We start from the raw sequence: 5,956 nt of genomic DNA, 5'->3' as shown, positions 1-5,956 counted from the left end.
TAGCTGGGCAATCGGTTCACACTGCACTTTCTGAGAATGATGAGCTTTGTACAAATCGACGCATTACAGATGGGTGGGACTTAGAGGTGCTACAAAAATGTACGGTATGTGGATAATAATGCGCAGTGTAGGGGAAAGTTATTTTGAAGTAATGCATTACAATATAAGTTACTCCCAAAAAAGGTAACTTAATGCGTTACTTAGTTACTTTTCATGGAAAGCAATGCTTAGGTTACTTTTTAGTTACTTTTGCGATACTTTTTTTGGCTGAGGCTTGATCTCTTTCAGGCCTCGCAGGTGTTTTTAGTTAAAGTTCTGCATTCAGAAAGTGCATATTTCATCACAAAAATGTCAAGCTCTGGCCTGACATCTAAGTTTCTGACTCAAACTGTTCTCACACAGGCGTGTATGCATTGAGTGCAAAATGCGACTGTGTTTAGTTCAATTCAGTACATAATTTTTTTTATCAAATTAATTAATCTAAAAAAGTAATCTGCATTACTTTTTTAAAAAAGTAACTCAAATATTTATGTGTACATTTAAAAATGAATGCGTTACTTTACTCGTTACTTCAGAAAAGTAATATTATTAAGTAATGCACGTTACTTGTAATGCGTTACCCCCAACACTGATAATGCGTTTTTTTAACCATAAGCCATGCAAACACATGGTATAACACCAAATACCCAAAGTAATGTGCTTCTCTATTTGACACAATGTTTTACACAATTTATTTTTAAAATAACTAATATTTTAAGTAGAATTAACTCAAAATATTAAGGCAACTAGGTAACTTACTTTTTTTTAAGTTGAACCAACAAATCTTTTTACAGTAGTGACTTTGAATAAAACACTTAAAAAGGACAATAAACATCATTCAAACAATGACAAACTTCTTTCAACATCGACACGATATTCATTATTCAACCATATTCAATCTGATATGTTTACAAATTTGCTTCATTGCACTGTACTAACACCAAAAATGATTTTAGTATGTTTCTGATTTTAGTATTTTCTGTCTGTCTGTCTGTCTCTCTCTCAGCGGACTCAATGGCTGTTATTTGTGCCACCAGCTGTCTTTGACCTTCTGCCCTTTGACCTACCAACCTGCTGTCTATTCATGAACACACAACAAGCTACAAAGTCCCTGAACCCCCTTCCAAAAAAGCCAACAAAAAAATCGGATGAAGGGAGATGTTTCTTTGAAAATGTTTCTTTGAACACAGCAAAATCACCAGTGTTAAATTTTCAGGGATGGTGTTAAATACACAGTGTTGGTGCTGTTTTAACACTATCTGGTAATAAAATAACACTCCCATTGCTAGGCCAGTGTTATATCCACGACAGTGTCAGTGTAAAACAAGGGTGTTATGAGATTTCACTCTGAGCGGTGTAAATCAAGCCACGCCTCCACTAAACATATCCTGTCAGGGATTTTACCGCCATTTTCTTTCACAGGAGGACGGAAGAGAGCAGGTAAATCAGTCTCATAATATTCACTTGTTTTGGCTAAATTAAACTGTTATTTCTCTGTCTGACTCTACGCAGCCATATGCCAAAAAAAATTAAATAAGGTATTTTCCCCATTTTATTTCCCCTTTATTCGTTATTTGGTTTAGTTTAATCAGAGCTACCTTGTGTTACGTTGTTCCCTTGTTAGTTTAGTATGAAGTTAAACTGCCAGCTAAACGTTTTAACCAAGAAGGATAATATTAACAGGAGAGGAGATAGAATTGAACCCTGATAAAACGCGACGTGCACTACAAGTTGGAGGTATGAAATTTGTGTTTGTAAACCGCCATTAAATGAAAGCTCGTTTATTCACCATATGATGCTCGTTGTGAGGTAATCATATAGATACCATGAGTTAACGAGGTCGTTTACATGCACGTGAGTGCACGGATATCGGTTAATTATTCTAATTACTGAAAAACACGGAGAAAACCACAACCGCGTCATGTGTGGTTTTTCTAAGATGTATGCAAACAGGGGAAATATCGCCAAACCAACAATTAATTTTACCAAAACCTCACTATATATCATCATTTGTATGCATATATTGCTGGATTTGATTTACTTGTGTTGTAAGCTTTTCGTGGCGCTAGATGTCAGACAGATGCAAATGGCAAATACATACGAAAGTGTAAAACGTGTATGGCGAACGTTTTTTTTCTGTCATTATAGATGCTAGTTTGGTGAAAGTACACACTGAGTGCTTCAAATCATTCAGAAGAGATGCTGTTTTTATGTCAGTTTATTAAAGAAGACCTGACTATGACTCCCAATGAGAAACGACTGCTAATACTTATATAAATTCATTACAGAAGGTAAGTTTATATATTAATACATGTAGGGGCGGTTTCCCGTACAGGGATTAGACTAGTCCTAGACTAAAATAAATGTAAGAGCGGTCCAAACTGAAAACAACTTGCACTGACATAATCTTAAAATACATCAGTGCCCTTTGTTTTGCCTCAAAATGCACGCCAGTAATGTTTTTAGTAAGGTGTGTTTGTTAAAACTAGTTATATTTCATAATTAAACTAAGACCTAGTCCTGGCTTAAGCTAATCTTTGTCCAGGAAACCACCCCATAAATCATTTTATTTGACATAATTGAACAGTTAACCAATCTATTTAGTATGTAGTTTTGTACATATTCTGATTATTAATCTGGCAAGAAACTCACATGACCTGCTGCCAACTTTAATAAAAATATATTATCTTCTCATACATCGTTTTGCTATTGATATCATATTAAATAGCAATCAAATTGATTACTATTTTGAAAATGTATAAATGAAGATTCATATTGTCTTGAGTGCTGTTTTTAATATAAAAAGAATGTTGAGTTTTCAGAGTCTTTATTGTCATTTTTGTGATAGGACCCTACCAGACTATATTTGAATACGGCATACCCATGAATTCTGGAACTGTTATTCCTTAACCCAGTTTGGAGGATAAGAGCTTACCAACTAGTTATGTGAGTACACGCAGTACATTAGTACTGTACACTGTCTCTAACATGATTTATTATACTGAGATGATTTAGATTCAAATAACGGTTAAAACGGCACCCTTTTTGGTATTTTCTTGACTCTTTTTGTCCTTGAAAATCTGCAGAAATATGCTGAGGCGATGTATTGCAAAATAGCCAACATACAACAATTAAAGGATAATTGCAGACTACATCCTGATGAAGATATGGATGACCCTCTGTCTGGTCAGTTTAAATATGGTAAGTGTACATGGGTTTGCTACTTCTACGGTTTTAAAGTTTAACTGTATACTCATGGGTTGTTTGTGTTTAAATTCTGTTTTGCTAGGACGGGACAGTGATGTGGCAGCTCTTCCCTGGCTCATTCACCTCTTGCCTTCATTTGTGAAAGGAAGAAAGACTGGAGAGGGTCAATGTGCAACTGAAGCTACTGATTGTGCTGTGTAAGTTTTTTGGTATTTTGTTCTAGTTATTTATTCAGCAGTTAGTTTGCTTGCATTGTTCACCCCATGTAAATGCATAACAGTTCATAAATACACATCAAATACACTTTTTTAAAACACTTAGGTGATGAGCATCAATCCATGCTTTGAGGTGGATGGATCAGCACAGCCCTGCCTGCTCTGCGTTGGGAACAGAAGTTGCATCCAGAATTTTTGCATCATTCTGGACCAAAAAGCCATTCCCTGCATGATGAAGACCACTGATGCAGCCTTCCACTACATCATGAGTAAAACAACTACAGAACTAAATACCAGGTTGGAACGTATTTAAAAAAATGAAAAGTCTTTTGAATTGAAATGTCTGTTTTGTTATGGAAAAATCTTTAGTATTGTGAAGGATAACAGTTCTGCCTGCCAGTAAGGTAATTGCAGTGTATTTTAATGTTCAAGTTTTGAGTAGGGTGGCTAATTTTTTTAATGCTCATTTGATTTATTAAAGTAATGCGTGGTTTTTCATGTCACTGCGCTGTGGTATAAGATAACTTTCATTATTCCATACTGTATTCTGTTTCTAATTGTAGCTGAGGTATTTAAATAAGCAGTGTTAAATGCAAAGTGTTGTGTGAATCAATGTAAATATTAAATGTGATGTACTTTAATAAAAAGAGGTTTTGCAATATTTCTTGTCATTTGTCTTTTATAGAAACAACCCATTAGCAACAAAAGTGGCTATTAATCAGTATTTTAACACTTAACATTGTTGAATTCACACTACACTGGTGTTGACCTTAAATTAGGAGTGTTAATTTTTAACACTGTATTTCTGTGCCAACACCAGTGCAGTGTGGAAACAACAATGAGTAGTGTTGAACAAAGTGTAAAATTTAACAATATTGAGTGTTGAGTTAACATATAATGGGTGTTGTTAAATTAACACTACACTTTTGACTAAATTAACACAGTGTAGTGTGGACACATATACACACTTTGCCGGTGTTAAATTTGACACTGTGGGTGTTATTTTAACACCAGTGATTTTGCTGTGAAGCGTTAAAAGTGCACATAAAAGTCAGAACTTCATCTTGGCCTTTTGAGCACATTTGGAGGTTTCCGCTGAAAAGTTGCATAAGTAAGGAAACATCTGCCAATAACTTTTTCATATACTGCAAAATTCATCATCCCAAACATGACTTTTTTATTAATGTCATCATGATTTATTGTTCTCATACAGTGTATCTGAGAAAAGTTCCAGAAATCTCATTATCGTTGCATTGATCAGTGAACAGTAATCAAGACAAATATCTACACAAACGCCTAAGTCTGACACGTGACTGATGTCTATAAAGAAAATTAATGCATTTTCGAATGCATGGAGAATGCAGACTTTGGCAGAAATACCAGATTGGGGATGATTTGTTCATTTTGTTTGTTTTGTCCTCCCAGACGTGGCCGCTGAGAAGATTAAGAGATTTAGTATGAGATAATACTCTGGCCCATCAACACACTCCATTAACTAAGCAAATAAGTGGTTTGTAAACATGCCCACAACAAACGCTTGCCAAAAATTGGTTAGACCTTTGATAGTGGAACTCAATTATATAAGCTGCTTGCACAAATTGAAAAACGAACCATGGTTTTATTATACTAAAGGTGTAGTTACCATGTTTTTGTTGTATGGATTGCCATTTGCTAGTCCATAATTAAACTATGGTTGCTATATTAAAACCATGCTTAATTTGTGGTAACCATGTTTTCTTTTGGTTTTATTTGTAGCAAAACCATGGCTTACTTTCATAAGGATTTTTATGTAGGTTTGGGGAACATTTTTGGGGATTTATGATAAAATCTGTTAAAAAGCACAGTCTGATCAATCATTAAATTATGAGGAAATAATGTAACATTGCTGGGTCTGTGTTTAGATGAAGATCAATCCTGCTGGGACGGAGGTGAAGGTACTCAATAAATATCCGTATCTTGTGTGTCCTTGAATTTTCTTTACCCAAGTGACAAGCCAAAAGCTTATTTAAGGACAGACTGACCTACATGGGTTATTAAAATTTAGAGTAGAGTCCTAATTAACCTCAAATGTGGTTGAGATAGACACCCAAACAGTATCATAAATCATTCTGATTAACAAAGAGAGAGAGAACAACAGATGATGTCATTACAGTGTAGAGTTTCCACACACACACATGCATATACACACCCTTCCCCTTGACACCCCTCCCCGCTCACACACTTGCCTTGCCACGCGAAGAGAGGCGCGTGTATGAGAGGGAGGAGGTGCCTAAAAATACAACAGCACGGCCTGCAACGCCAAGCTCAAATGCGAAGACGACTGGATGGCCTTTTGTAATGTATATTAACTTGTGCCGGTCGTTCACCTGACAGGGCATTGTTCTCTACGACCCGCCAGTCTCCTCCCTCCAACCCTTCTTCCTTCTAGCAGGTTGGGTGTATTGTGTGCGGAGAGACACTCAGCGCTGGTCCGTTGGTTGTTGGGTTGGGGAGGG

At 36.0% G+C, this 5,956-nt stretch overlaps 1 long non-coding RNA gene across 2 annotated transcripts; it reads left to right on the top strand.

Moving 5' to 3' along the window:
- Positions 1-1,229: 1,229 nt before the first annotated feature.
- On the top strand, positions 1,230-4,477 carry LOC129442448 (uncharacterized). 2 transcript variants are annotated; one of them, XR_012360050.1, is made up of 6 exons: positions 1,230-1,479; positions 2,188-2,330; positions 2,888-2,985; positions 3,126-3,240; positions 3,329-3,443; positions 3,568-4,477. It is a non-coding gene; the product is annotated as an uncharacterized lncRNA (long non-coding RNA). The 2 variants fall into 2 exon arrangements; XR_012360049.1 differs by lacking the exon at positions 1,230-1,479 and having other exon boundaries at positions 1,789-2,330; positions 3,568-4,475.
- The last annotated feature ends 1,479 nt before the right edge of the window (positions 4,478-5,956 follow it).

Source organism: Misgurnus anguillicaudatus, chromosome 21 (assembly GCF_027580225.2).
Source record: "Misgurnus anguillicaudatus chromosome 21, ASM2758022v2, whole genome shotgun sequence".
In the NCBI taxonomy this organism is placed as follows: domain Eukaryota; kingdom Metazoa; phylum Chordata; class Actinopteri; order Cypriniformes; family Cobitidae; genus Misgurnus; species Misgurnus anguillicaudatus.
The sequence above is the reverse complement of the archived record's forward strand: the minus strand, read 5'-3'. Positions and strand labels throughout refer to the sequence as shown.